Source organism: Fukomys damarensis, unplaced genomic scaffold, assembly GCF_012274545.1.
Source record: "Fukomys damarensis isolate Sample0158 unplaced genomic scaffold, DMR_v1.0_HiC HiC_scaffold_23, whole genome shotgun sequence".
NCBI classification, from domain to species: domain Eukaryota; kingdom Metazoa; phylum Chordata; class Mammalia; order Rodentia; family Bathyergidae; genus Fukomys; species Fukomys damarensis.
The window spans coordinates 18,246,823-18,261,726 of record NW_022900935.1 but is presented as its reverse complement, the minus strand read 5'-3'; the positions used below and the strand labels follow the sequence as shown (position 1 = coordinate 18,261,726).

Here is a 14,904-nt window from a genome sequence, read left to right as displayed (position 1 = left end):
CCCCCCAAAAATCATTCTTATCCTCTTTGCTTCAACCTATTACCCTATCTACTTTTTCTGCACTCCCTTCATGTAGTCAATTATAACAGTAAATAATTTAAGCTCCTATGCAGTCCAGGCAGTTGAGCTAAATGACTGACAAGTGGAGGGAGAAGTGATAGAGATGGAAACTAAGCTTTCCCAGGATCTTCATACTAAGCCAAATCTCCAGGCCTTTATATTATCTTGAGACAAAAGTCTTGTTAAATTGCTAAATTGCCAAGGCTTGAATTTGGAGTTCTCCTGCCTCCCAGAGTACTGAGCAGAAGGATCGCTAAGAGTTCGGGCCAACCTAGGCTACAAAGCAAGACCCTGTCTCAAAAAACAAAACCGAAAGATCTGGCTAGTCACTAAGTTAGTCAAGCTGTCCTCAAATTTGTGATCCTCTAGCCTAGGCCTCCCAGAGTGCTGTGATTACAGGTGTGCACCATCTTCCCTAGCAGTGCAGCTGTTACACACCACACACACACACACACACACACACACGACGAAGTTTTAACTTGATAACTCCCAAAGAAGTCTCAGGGACTCTGAGACACATTATAGAACTACTGATCTGGGCTGATTCACCCTCTCCCTCCTCCCCGCCCCCTCGTCAAATTTCAGAGTGGGTTTAAATTTGCACTCCTACTGCGCAGCCTGCCAGATTCCCGGGACTGCAGTTCTAGATAATCATGTTAATGTCTTAGAATTCCTGTGACAGTAAATAATGTACTATAGTACCCAGCACAAAATCTAATATAAAGAAGGCCTCAAATGTGTGTGTGTGTGTGTTTTTTTTTAGGATAGCACAACAGTAATGGCTCTACGTCTACTGAGCTAACGTATTTGTCGAATCCCACCCTCACAATACTGTCACATGTGCAGCACTTAACATGTTTTTTGGGTTTTGTTTTTTGCCTTGTCTTTTCAGATGCTAAGATGAAAAAGCACTTAACACTGAGTTACACCTCCAAGCCTTACAATACATATCTTCATCGTCCTTTATTGCCTAAGCTTTTATATCAGTTGGGTTTTCCGTGTTTCGTGTAATGAAAAATTACGTATCAAGCCCTTTATTGGTAGGCAACCACCCTATCACCAAGCAACACTCCCGCGCCCCCACTTTAACCAGTTTTCAGGTTATGGCTCAGGGGCATTAAGTACATTATTGTGCACAGTAAGCATTTAATTTTAGCCAATGCACCTACAAGAACTCCTGTCCTGTATTTTTTTTTTTCGAGTGTGACAGGCCAGATACAATCCCTTTTGAGACATTTTGCTTTTCAATGGATCTTTCGCTGTTTTGAAAATTTATTCCTAAACCCTTTTGGGCAATTAATCTGAGAGCACATTACACAGCCCAAGGAACCGACTGTGAAGTGTTTATGTTTTCCAGCAAAGTCTCTCGTTCTTAGGCTCTAGTATCGCGAGAGGCCTCGGCTCTAAACCAGGGTGGGGCTCAACTATGTACATCCCAGAAGCCTTAGCGAATTTCTTAACTGCGCATGTCACTGCGTAGGCGCGTTAGAAATTCCGTGACTTCCGGACCCTTCGTAAGGTATAAGTATGGCTGCTTCAGGCTCGTTGTATCTTTCAAACAAAGGATATCTTATGTTCCTTCTAATTTAGGTGAGTGTTTTTACTTGCCAAAGTGCATCTCATGTTCCTTCCTACTTAAGTGTTTTTACCTGCCTGGTTTGTCTGCTGCAGGTATTAACAACCAGCCTTTCCTGAGGGGGTTATTTAGAACAGATTCCTTCAGGGGCGTCCATACTAATTAGGTTTAAGTGGAGTCTGAGCCGGATGTGGCCGTTAAAGGATCGCTCCCTTGGCTGTCCAAGCGCCTGCGGGACGTCCTACCTCATCCTCCAGGATGCTGAAATAATAGATGTACTGCTTCCTAGAGGGTATATGTCGAATGGATTTGCACACACGTATTACTGGGCTTCCGCGATTAAAAAATTAACACTTTATAATTCGGGTGATATAACAACTCTATGCTTGAATTTACGGTGGGTGAGCAAGTTAGCTCTGTTTTTGCCATTACCTTCCGCTGAGTAGTAATATCACACTTAAGTTTCTAGATAAGCTTGCTGAGAGTTACCCTGTGGTATTGAATTCCAGGCCATTTGCCTATGTCTCAAGCCCTTTTTTGTTCTTTTTTAAGACTAAGTTTCTCAGGCTAGGCTTTAACCGTGATCCTTACGCCTCAGCCTCCAAGAATTGTAGCTGATGACAGAAATGTACCATCATCCTGGCTTGAAAATTAAACTTCTGATAATTTGATGTCCAGCTTGCATTTATTGGGTTTAATGATTGATTGTACTATATCCCAGGAAAGTCGCTATCCTTTACATAAAATTATTTCTCAATGCACTCACCTGTAAATTATACGAGTTGCTCTGACTGTCCAACGTGGATATCCCGGGAGGTCACTCTCCCCGGGCTCTGTCCAGGTGGCCTACGGGAGCATAGGGCTCTGCCCCATGATGTACAGTCCCTTTCCACAACGTTGGAGAAGAAGCTGGGCCTTGTGTCTGCGCCTGCATATTCCTACAACTTCTCAGAGTCCTTTGGGCAATGACTGAGGAGATAAACCATGCAGGAAACAGTCCTAGATCTTGAAGTCTGGATATAACAGCCTCATTTAAGAAAAATTTGTTTTAATCTCTCGGTGCATCATTTTTCTTTCAGAATTCACTGATGATTCCAGATAACTTTTTTTGGTGGGTAAGTAAATCAGCACTGAATTTTTTTAGGATTAAGAGTATTTGTCAGGTGATCCTTATTCTAACTTGTCAAGCTCTACATGAGACACTTAATTGTATGCACAGAACGCTACTTCTATCCACATACAAACTTGGCTCCATCAATAAAATAGCATACTAAAATATTTCTTACATACTTATGTGGTTGAGGAGAGAATTAGTTAACTAAAAAGGTGCTGAATGTAGCTCAGTGGTAGAGCATTCCAGGTTCCATTTCTAGTATTAGAAGAAAAAGTGAGAGGATTAAAAACAGAAGATAGGGTGATTTGACCAGGGTCACAATTACAGAGCTTTAACCTCAGTCATGTAAATAGCATATTTCTGGGCTGTGTACAGGAGAGCTACACTGCAACTGTTACCAATAAATAACTGTTGAGTAGAGCATGGAGTAAACCATAACTCTAACCCTAGAAACTCTTAACAGGGTTTCTTGTTACCTGTTTAGATAAGAAAACTTTGTGAGGGGCTGGGGATTTATCTCTGTGGTGGTGCTGCCTGCTTCACAAGCGCTAGGTCTGGAGTTTGATCGGCAGTACACCGCCCCCCCCCTCGGCAAAAAAAAAGCTGCTGAGGATGTTTTAAGGGGTAATGTTTGGGAATGTTATATTTGTCAGTCCAGCTTCCCAGGAAGCTTCTCAGAGTCCTTTGGGAAATGACTGAGGAGATAAACCATGCAGGACATGTCTAGTAAACTAAGACTAGATTACAAGGCCAGGGATTTAGCTTAGTGGCGCTGTGGCTGACTTTCAAGCGCAAGGTCCTGATAACCCAGTACAAAAAAAAATTTAGCTGGGCGTGGTGGCACATGCCTGTAATCCCAGCACTTGGGAGGCTGAGGCAGAAGGATTGCCACAAGTTTGAGGCCATCCTGGACTATAAGTGAGTTCAAGGCAGCCTGAACTGTTCAACAAAACAATGCCTCAAAAACAAAACAAAAAACTGCAAAATTCCAGAATATAATCTTGTTTCTTTTCATTGAGGAGAAAGGAGAACCACACTGGATTTGGCCATTCACCTGGAAGACGTGTTCAAAAATACAGTGAATGCTGCTGGTAAGTCCCATCTAAGAGAAAGGAAGAGATTCTCAATACAAGAAGTAGTTTGTGGAACTTTACAGTGTGACAAGTTTTTTTAACTTGTTCAGTGAGCTACAGTTGAGAAAAGGTGTTTTCGACTCTTCTGTAAATAATGGATCACGAACAACGCATCAACGTGGAGTTTTGTTTCAAACTACAAAAAACTGCTAAAGAAACACATGAGATGTTAAAATTAGTGTATGGTGATGGTGCAGTGACTATGGAGACAGTTTCTGAGTGGTTTGAACAATTTCGTAATGGCTGTGAATCAGTTGAAGACAAAAAGAATGTCCTTCAACATCAAAAACCCAAAAAAAGATTGAAAGAATGAGTGAAATGATGAGATCAAACTACAGTTGACTTACGGACAATTTGGAGGATCTGAAGGTCTGTTCCATTCAAAGCATTTTAACATTTGAATATAAGGAGAGTACCAAATTTGTCCCACTCTTGACTGCTAACCAAAGCAACATTCATTTGTAATTCTCTTTGGAGCTGTGCACTGTACCATTTCAGGTTCCATCATTTTAGTAAATGTCATCAGGGGACAGAAACTTGAGTCTGTGATTATGGTGCGGAGACCAAGATTCCCAGTTTTCAGTGGAAATCACCCAGGTCGCCCTGTGTAAGAACAGCACATCAGTCAAGATCCAACATCAAGGTGATACTCTGTTTTTCGACCTTGATGGAATTGTGGGATTTGAGTTTGTAACCAGGAGCCTTGAAAATTACAAGAGTTTATTAGAGCATTTACAAAATGACTTGTGAAGACAGCCTGAGAAATGGGTTTATCCTTCATCACTGTGGCAATTCATGCCATGTGTCACTTGATACAGCAATTTCTGTTTCTTCCTTACTGGATCTGACACTGCAAATTCTTGTTCTTCCCCAAAGTCAAAATGACTGAAAGGTAAACATTTTCAGTAGATTAAGATTACAAAGGTAGCCAGCACACACAACTAAAGACACAAGAGAGGCCAGCCATAGTGGCGCACGCCTGTAATCCCAGCACTCGGGAGGCTGAGGTAGGAAGATCGCTGTGAGTTCGAGACCAGCCTGAGCTGCATAGTGAGTTCCAGATCAGTCTCACTACATAGTGAAACACAAGAAAGAATTGCTTCAGGCTCTTGCTGAGTTACCCAGGCTGGGCTCAAAGGCATTTGATTCTTCTGCCTCAGCTTCCCTGAGTATCTCTCTCCTTTTTTTTTTTGTACCAGAGATCAATCGAACTTGGGTCCTTGTGCTTTTGAGGCAGGCAGCAGCAGCACTGAGCTAATTTTTTTTTTCTTTTTTTGTGGGGAAGTACCAGGGATTGAACCTAGGACCTTATGCTTTGGAGTGTATAAGAATTTAAGGCTCTGGGCATGGGCAGATCAATTAAAAGGTAGAAGCATGGCTCCTGGTCTTTGCCTCAATCTCTAGCACCCAGAAAAGTCCTGCCAAGTTGAAATTTCTCGTATTTGGCTTTTCCACCATTCTCGAGATGGTGGTTACCAAACGAAACTAGCTGTGTTTTTAAATGAGTAAACTGCACATGAACTATATTTGGCATTTCAAATCAAACTGAGTACTCAATGAATTGAAATAAAGATTACTGTGTGTGTGTGTGTGTGTGTGTGTGTGTGTGTGTGTGTGTGTGTTGTTCCTTTATGTAGAAATGTGGCGAGGGCTTCGGCCAAACTACTATTTAATTGTTTTGATTCAGAGGTAAAGCAACTTACAGTGGATTTGGGGGTATCATGGGGATAATTACTGATAGGTGATTGGTCATGGATATTGAATGAGAAGTCAAGTTTGAGTACAATTGCACATCCTACCACTACACTGTGTGGGAAAACTGACTTGAGGGCAGAGGTGGCAAACCTATAGCATGCATTCCACAGCAGTCTGTATCACTGGAAAGCTCTAAAAGGTTACCATCACTGCTTTAGGGGTTAGGAGACTTTGCTTTGGACAGCTAGTGTGCTCAGTTTTCTGCCTCCTGGTTTTTTGTTGTTTATGTTTGTGTGGCCTGGAACAACTTTCCTTCTCTGTTCCTCTTTCCTCATTTTTTGTTTTGTTTTGTTTTTTTGAGACAGGGTCTCACTATGTAGTTGAGGCTGACTGGAACTCACTGTGTAGCCCAGGGTGGTCTCAAACTCACAGCAATCCTCCTGCCTCAGCCTCCTGAGTGCTGGGATTACAGGCGTGAGCCACCATGCCCAGCAACTTTCCTCATTCTTAAAGTGGAAATCTTTTTTTCTCAAGGACTAGGAAATGAACCCTGGGCTTTTTGCACAGAGTTATGGCCTTGTCCCCAACCCTTTTTAATTTGAGACCATTGTCTCCCTAAATTGCTTAGGCTAGGCTACAACTTGTAACTCTTGCCCCAGCCTCCCAGAGTGCTGGGCTTCCTCCTGTTTATCATTCACTTGAGTCTAAAGTTAACCTATTTCATGGTGTGAGTGAAGTCACAGTGGAAGCCTTGTGAAAGCCCAAGCACTGGCTACCAGCATGTTTTCCATGAACAGAAGAGCGTCCTTGCTTTGCATTTTTTGCTCATATCTAATTTGTGGTTTAATAAATATCCTTCAATCTCCTGTGTTCAATGTTTTTTTTCCAGGCACTTTTTTTTTTTTTTTTTTTTTTTTTTTGTACCAAGGATCAAACTTGGTTCCCTGCACTTGACAGCAGCAGAACCACAAAGCTAAATCCCCGGCCCTGCTTTTTCAAGTTTATGTAGAAAACGACATACAGAATCTAGTGCCCCTAGCCCACCTAGCCATAGTTTAACTTCTAGACAAGGGAAGGGGAGCAGAGTCCTGCAGCCTCTGCAGGGCCCACTTCTTGTCCATCTATCTCTTGGTTGCCAGCTTCTTGTCACACTCCTGCACATACTTCTGGGACCCTAGAGGTGGCAGGAGCAGCCAGGTCACTGAGGAGGCTGTGGAGACCCTGGCGCTTGGCCTGCCCCGCACCCCTACTGGTGCCCAGGTTCATGTGGAACATCTCAGGAAGTGGGCCTTGGTGGGGAGACGGGAAAGTTGTTTCAGTCAAAACGTAGGGGTCCCCAGTGCTCTTCACGGTGCCCCATTGGACTATGCGGTCCTCCTCACCAGGGGGTGTGGGGGGGTGTCCTTGATGCCATCTGGTGAGTCGACTGTCAGTGTTGTCACCTTGTGCACTGAACGGATATGAGGAGACAGGTTCTCCACAATGGGGTTCACGGTTCCCCTAGTTCCCTGTGTTCTGCAGGGGAGGGGAGAGGATCTGCAGCAACTCCGCCCATGTGGATACCCGGCTGCACTGATGTATGTTCCTTTTAACATGACAGTCTAATGTAGATACATAGTTGGAGAAAATGCCAGCCATCCTCAGGTAAGTTATTCTGTGATGAAATTGGCATTTTTTTGTTTGAGACAGGGTCTTGCTATGTAGTCCAGGCTGACCTCGAATTTGGTGGCAATTCTCCTGCCTCAGCCTCCGGAGTGCTGGAATTACAAGGCATGCATCACCATGCCAGCTAAAATTGCACTTTAGTTAACAGTAGTGCAGAGTGAACCACTATATTTTTTATGCAGAAAGTACTTTATCCTTTCCTTGACACATAATATTAAAGTGGTACATGCTCACAGGGTGAAAATAGCTGGACTATTACATGAGAAACACAAGTTATATAGTGCCGAGGATTTAGCTCATTGGCACCTCACCTGCCTTACAAGCGCGAGGTCCTGAGTTTGATCCCTAATACAAAAAAACAAAACAAAAAACAAGTTACAAATAAAGCAAATTAGGAAGTAGAAACATCTTTTCTCAAATAGGAAGGGGATCAAGAGATGGAGGGCAAGGAGGAAACGAAAAAGGGAATTAACACGTTCATAACAAGGCTTAAATCTGTATGTGTCCCTGCCAGGCAGCTCTGAACCACAAATAGTAAACACAAGACTATCCCATTGGGACGGTCATGGAACAGTCATGCATGTACTGTACCTCCAGTGAGCTGGCAGGAGCATGCCAAGGTGTGTTATGTACATATACCAACTTCACACAAGGAGTGAAAACCTGCTAAATAGTTTTTAAATAGCTGGCCAAGGTGGCGGACACCTGTTACCCATCTACTGAGGAGGATGACAGAGCAACCCATTCAGCTTCCCTCCTGTCTCTCAGGAGCTATTCCTATTCCCTAATAAATTTTCCTACTCTTAAAAAAAAGATGACAAACTCAAGCCCACCTGAGCAATTCAATGAAACACACTATCTCAAGAAGGGCTAAGAATGTTATTTTTTGTTTGTTTTCTTTTTTAATCAGTGCCGTCCCACTGATCTACATCTCCATTTGACTTGGGTTTGGCTAAGTAATTATTAAGTTGCGTTCTTCCTGCATCCGCTCCCAGAGTGCTGGGGTTACAGTTCTGGGTAATCATTCCATATTTTAGAACTCCTCTGATAGTAAATACTATAAATATACCAAAGTACCCAACAAAATATTTGCAAGCGCAAGGTCCTGAGTTTGATCCCTGGCACTTGGGGGAGAAAAATATATATATATGGAACACCTAAAGAAGGTTTCTGTTGGAATAGCCCAACAATCCTGGCTCTGTCAGTTAATTTAACATACATTTGCCTAATCCCACAGTTACAGTACTACCACTTGCATCAAATGTGGTGACACATTCTTGGAATCCCAGCTCCAGGACCTCATCTGAGAAGTACTCAACATTGAGCTACACCACCACTCCCAGCCAAGCAACAGGTTATCTTCAGCATCTTTTTACTATATCCTTGTATTAGTCTGGTCTTCTGTATTTTGTATGGTAAAATGCACATAATACACCATTTTAAGCAGTTTTTGTTTTTCCCCCCAGGGCCGGACAGCAGACCAACCCCTTACATTACTAGCCAAGTGCCCTACCACCAACCAACACTCATGTACCACACTTAAACCAGTTTTCAAGTTACAGCTCGGTGGGATCAAGTATATTGATGTACGTAGGAAATTTAATTTTTTTTTTGAGACAGGGTCTCACCATGCATTTAAGGCTGTCTTTGAACTCACTATGTACCCCCAGACTAGCTTGAACTGAGGGCGATCCTCCTCCCTCAGCCTCCCCTAGTGCTTGGTTTACAGTCCTTTGCCGCGCCTAGCGCAGTTTTTTAGCTAATTCATCTAGCACTCCAGTCCTGTATTTCTCGTCCCGTATTTATCACGTGTGACAGGGTAGATATAGTCCCCTTTGAGGCTTTTTCTACGGATGTCTTTTCCTATTTTGCAAATTTATTCCAAAACTCATATCCAATTAATATAAGAATAGAGCCCCACAGATCGAGCGAAAGGACTAAAGAATTTAAAATCCTGCAAGACCCCATTAACTATAGTCCCGCGCGCAGCTTCCGGTATCGCGCGATACTCTACGCCACATAGGGGTGGGACTCAACTTGCGTACGTCCCAGCAGCCTTAGCGAATTTCCAATTCGCTGAGTGCGCATGTCGTCGCGTAGCTACGCGCCCCTCAGGAGCTATAAATTTGGGTGCTTTGGAGTAGTTCGGTCTTTCCAGCACCCTGAACTTGTGGTCTCTATTGTGAGTATTCTTATCTGGCGGTTTAGAAGAAATATTTTCAGTTGCCTTTCATACTAGTGAGGCGGAGAGGGCGGGAGTGGTTACACAGATCCGGGTACTGGGTTATGGAGTTTCTCACGGGCCCGAGGTGTCCACGGCCTCCTCTTCCCGTGTTCTGTAGTTTCTCTTCCTGCCTCGTAGTAGGCACTTGTACCCTAATGGAATTACACAGGCGTTTGACTTTGGGCCCCCATCCGCGATTAAATTAAGGCTTTGTAGTTAGCGACCAGCTTGCTTGGCTTGAATTCCGGATGGATGAGTGCACGTTCTGGCTCTGCTTCTGCTATTATCATCCACTGAGTGCTGGTTAATCTTTTAATGTTATAGTGACTCATTGGTCTTGAAGCTGAATTTTGGTTGCGTTTTGGTACTTGATAATCTACCATAATATACCCGGGAAAATCTCTACACCACGTTAGATTATTTCTCAGAGTAGTCGTGAGTTACATGAGTCGCTCTGACTGTCCAACGTGGATATCCCGGGAGGTCACTCTCCCCGGGCTCTGTCCAGGTGGCGCTTCTGCCCCATGATGTACAGTCCCTTTCCACAACGTTGGAGAAGAAGCTGGGCCTTGTGTCTGCGCCTGCATATTCCTACAACTTCTCAGAGTCCTTTGGGCAATGACTGAGGAGATAAACCATGCAGGAAACAGTTCTAGATCTCAGTCTTGGTATAACAGCCTCATTTAAGAAAAGTTTGTTTTAATCCCTTATTTGGTGCGTTTTTCTTGCAGAATTCACTGAATATCCAAGATAACTTTTTGTGGGGTAAGTAAATCTGCACTGTATTGTTTTTGGATTAACAGTATTTGCTTGTCAGCATTCCACCTTTGAGTTATTTAATCATTATAAGCACAGAATGCTAGTTTTTAATCTATGTACAACCTTGTTTTCCTGTATAATTTCGTGAGTCTCGTTTAAAAACTTTTTAAAGCTGGGTGTGGTGGCCCCTTCCTCCAACTCCGACCTCTGGGAGGGAGGAGGAGCGCCATGGGTTTGAAGCCAGCCTGGACTACATAGTGAGTTCTGTCTTAAGAAACGTGCTGGGCCAGAGATTGGCTCAGTGGTTCCACCACCTGCCTGAATTCAGTCTCCCCTGTACCAAGAAAAGAAAGAAAAACAAAAATGCTGTTTAGTTTGTGCGGGGTTTTTTGTTTGTTTTTCTTTTTTTTGGTACCAGGAATTGAACTGGGACCTTCTGCTTGCAAGGTGGGTGGCAGCACCACTGAACTAAATTCCCCAGCCCTAGTCATGTTAATATAGGAGAAATCTAGTTTTCAACCTGGCAGGTGTCAAGTGGTGCAGTTCGTGTACTCCTACAACAAAGAATGGAGTTGTGAACCAAAGGAAGAAGTTAGGAAAGATTCACTGGAAAACCGCAGAGGATACCTCTTGTATTTCCAGGGGAGTCGGAATTGGGTTGCCACCAAGGTTCTTTGTTGAGTAATGTACATAGCAGAGTCAAAATATGGCTACAGTGATGGTCAAACTTTCATGGACCTTTAAAACCATATGTAATGTTGATCTAATAGAGGAACCCTATGTCACCTAGCAAGTGTATAGGGAAAGAATAATGCCCCCCCGCCCCGACAGGGTCTTGCTGTGTAGTTCAGCTTGTTCTTTCTCTATACGTAGGTATTAAAACAGACTCCAGTGACTCAAGAAAAGCCAGGGAAATTGTTTTATTTAAATTTGTTAGTTCAATTTGGCACTAAGGCCAGGAATTCCAACGTGGATATCCCGGGAGGTCACTCTCCCCGGGCTCTGTCCAGGTGGCCTACGGGAGCATAGGGCTCTGCCCCATGATGTACAGTCCCTTTCCACAACGTTGGAGAAGAAGCTGGGCCTTGTGTCTGCGCCTGCATATTCCTACAACTTCTCAGTCCTTTGGGCAATGACTGAGGAGATAAACCATGCAGGAAACAATGTCCAGTATACTTACGGCTTTAAATTTGAGTTAACAAACTTCAAGAATATAATGTTTTGTTTTTCCATTCAGGATAAAGAAGAACCATATTGGACTTGCAGAGGACCTGGTTTTATTTGGGCTCCTTGAATTAGGGAGACTTGGTAAATTGGTAATGGTTACGTTGGGTTTGTGTTGTTTTCTGATAATGTTTTTTTGCATTTGTCTCTTGGTTTTATCTTTCTGAGACAAAGGGTGCCTACAGTTCAGGCTGGCCTTGAACTCAGCATCCTCCTGCCTCAGCCTCCCAAGTGCTATTGGGAAGTAGGAAGAATGTTGAAAGGAGTAGGACTTTTAAAAAAAATAAAAAGAACAAGGAAAATAATAGAAACAAATATTTACTACTTACCTGTTCAGAGGCCTTCAAAGCTGAAAATTGTCATTGATGTTAAAATTGGCTTTTTTTTTTTTTTTTTTTTTTACAAAAACCATTGCCAAGGAGATAGCAATTTCAAACAACCGCTTAGGATTTTGAATGGATTCTAAATGCATAGAATTACATGTGTGTCCTTGGGGAAATGTTTGGATTTTCTGCTGTAAATATTACCTCACAATTCTGATATCAAACTAATGTATTCATGAGTTGAAATAAAAATTACATATTTGTGCGCTTTTTATGTGGAAATGTTAATGTTCAGAGTTCAATCCCAGGTACCAAAAACTTTTTAAATGGAAAAAAAAGCTAGGCTATTTGCCGCATGGTTTTAGGACAGTACTAAACAAAACTTGTCTATCTCTGGCCATAAAGAAATGCAAATTAAAATAACAGATTCCATCTTACCTCAAAGAATGGCTATCAGGAAATCAATCACATGCAGAGGCTGGTAGAGGACAGTAACCTACATTGTTAGTGGGATTGTAAAGTAGTAAAACTACTGTAGCCATCAGTGGAGATTTCTCAAATGAAGCAAGTTCATTGCATTGGGTGGTGGCACATGGGAAGTTAAGATAGGATCACTACAAGTTCAAGGCCAGCCTGGGCTCAAAAAACCCAAAACTAAAAACAGTATTTCCATTTGACTCAGCTATTCTAGGTATCTTACCAAAAGAATTAGTGATGCCTGCATATCTGTAGCGGTACGGCTTATAATCTTGGAAGTGGTATATACTCCATGAACATTTACACACAATTGAGTACTGTGCTATCAAGGAGGATAAATGAGTTGTAGAGAACTGGATGCACCTGGAGATAAAGTTAAGTCAGGGCTGGGGATTTAGCTCGGTGGTTCTGCCTGCACTGCAAATGCAAAGTTCCCAGTACCAAAAAAAAAAAAAAAACAGGTATGGCATGGTTAGGGGCTAGGGATTTTTTGCTCTGGTTCCGCATGCCTCACAAGTGGAAGGGCAGAGTTAGAAAGTGAATAAAGAGCAAAATAAAAGTTCCTTGAAAGCATGAGGTCCTGAGATCTGGAAGGAATTAAGTTGTGTTATGCACTTGTACCAGCTCCCCATGATATGACTGTTGCAAGCATGTGTTGGTAAAAGTAAACATTTTAAACATGCTCATTAAACAACTGAATATTTTTAAGATTTCTAAGCAAGAAAATACGGGGGAAAAGTCACAGGAAACCATGATTTAAATTAGAGATAAGGTGGAATTAAAGGGAAAAAAGGAGAGGAGCAGAGGCTAGAAGGATTTTGTTTTTGGTACCAAAGGTCAAACTAAGGCCCTTTTGCTTGCAAGGCGGGTGGCTAAACCACTGAGCTAAATTCCCAGCCCCAAGAAGGATTTTGCTTCAGGCAGGAAATGAACAGGGAAGGAGAGAACTAGACAAGCTCTGTCCATTTCAGGAGCATATTGACTGGAAGGATTTGAGGGAATGTAGATGCATGGGAAAGTACAAAGGTATTTAGGTTTTAGTTTAGGTTTTGTTTTACTTCCTTTTTGAGACAGGGTCTTGCTACATAGTTCATGCTGGCCTTGACTTAGCAGGGATCCTGCCTCATCCTCCCTAGTGCTGGGATTATAGGCACGCATCACCATGTCCCGCTGAGTTTATTCTAAACTTTTAAGATGTTCATTTTAGTCTTTCATGGTGGCACACGCTTGTAATCCCAGCACTGGGGAGTGAGGCAAGAGGATTGCTTTGAGTTCCAGGCCAGCCTGAAGTACATAGCAAGACCATGTCTCAAAAAAACAAGGGCTGGGGATTTAGCTCAGTGGTTCTGGCACCTGCCTTACAAGCACAAGGACCCGAGTTAAGTCCCTGGCACCAAAAAAAAAAAAAAAAAGATCAAAAAGAGATGCTCAGTCTTCTAGGTAGAGATGTAAGGTTGTAATTTAGGATAGATGTCAACCATCCCAGATGGTCTGTCCTGTCAGATTAAAAATAGTGGCTCAAAACTATTAGAAATTTTAAATAACTGGGCATGATGGTGCTCACCTATAATCGCAGTACTCAGAAGTTTGAGTCCAGCCTGAGCAATTTAGGACTTAGTGAGACCCTATCTCAAAAGTAAAAACTAGAAAAGGGCTGGGGATATAGCTTAGTGTTAAGTCCCTGAGTTCAAGCCCCAGTACCAAAAAAAGAAAAACTTTTTAAATTAAATAAGTGATAGGGTTGGGGATTTAGCTCAGCGGTTTGGTGGCCTGGCCTTGCAAGTGCAAGGACCTGAGTTCAATCCCTGGTACCAAAAAAAAAAAAAGTGATGGTCCAGGCTGGGTGTGTAGCTCATTTGTAGAGTAACTGCTTAGCATTTGCCAGGCCTGGATTGCATTCCCAGTACTGGCAAAAGAAAGCAGATGACGCAGCTGTGAACTGGAGTCAAATCCCTTTCCACCACTTGTGTGATGAAACCTAGAAAATTAACCTCTTTAATCTCATTTCCCAACCATCATGAGATTTTTGTGAGGAGTAAGTGAGCTGACACACATGGATGTTTCTCTATGTAACCTATAGTTTTACAAAAGAGCTAATTTTTTTTTTGCAATTATGCTAAGTCAGGTAAGATTTTTTTTCTCTTTTTTTTTTTTTCTTTTTTCATAGGGTCTCACTATGTAGTTGAGACTGACCTGGAACTCACTATGTAGGCCAGGCTGGCCTCAAACTCACAGTGATCCTCCTGCCTCAGCCTCCTGAGTGCTGGGATTACAAGCGTGCGCCCCCACGCCCAGTAATGTAAGATTTTAGAGGAAGACAGCAAAAAGACACTAGAGATTGCAGGGGGGGATTTTGGAGAAATTTCATAGTATATCATCCAAAAGAGGGAGTCCATGATGGAGGCAGAGGTAAACTTACAGAGGTAAGAAACTGAAGGGACGGGAATGCTTTGGGGTTGGCACTGTATGGCAGAAGAAATTCAGTTGGAAAATATTCATTAAAAAAACATTCATAAAAATGTCCATATAGGCTGGGCGTTGTGGCGCACACCTGTAATCCCAGCACTCAGGAGGCTGAGGCAGGAGAATCGCTGCGAGTTTGAGACCAGCCTGGGCTACATAGTGAATTCCAGGGCAGTCTCAACCACAGTGAG

At 42.7% G+C, this 14,904-nt stretch overlaps 2 long non-coding RNA genes, 2 other non-coding genes and 1 pseudogene across 4 annotated transcripts; all 5 read left to right on the top strand.

The window, feature by feature from the left end:
* The first annotated feature begins 1,523 nt into the window (after positions 1-1,523).
* LOC117287346 lies at positions 1,524-4,884 on the top strand. The gene is made up of 3 exons (XR_004518603.1): positions 1,524-1,650; positions 2,716-2,751; positions 3,773-4,884. It is a non-coding gene; the product is annotated as an uncharacterized LOC117287346 (long non-coding RNA).
* LOC117287405 lies at positions 2,432-2,635 on the top strand. Its single transcript, XR_004518723.1, has one exon. It is a non-coding gene; the product is annotated as a small nucleolar RNA SNORA73 family (small nucleolar RNA).
* Positions 4,885-9,256: 4,372 nt separating the features above from the next.
* On the top strand, positions 9,257-11,703 carry LOC117287347. The gene is made up of 3 exons (XR_004518604.1): positions 9,257-9,425; positions 10,199-10,232; positions 11,464-11,703. It is a non-coding gene; the product is annotated as an uncharacterized LOC117287347 (long non-coding RNA).
* On the top strand, positions 9,930-10,119 carry LOC117287407 (annotated as a pseudogene).
* On the top strand, positions 11,191-11,392 carry LOC117287406. Its single transcript, XR_004518724.1, has one exon. It is a non-coding gene; the product is annotated as a small nucleolar RNA SNORA73 family (small nucleolar RNA).
* Positions 11,704-14,904: the final 3,201 nt, after the last annotated feature.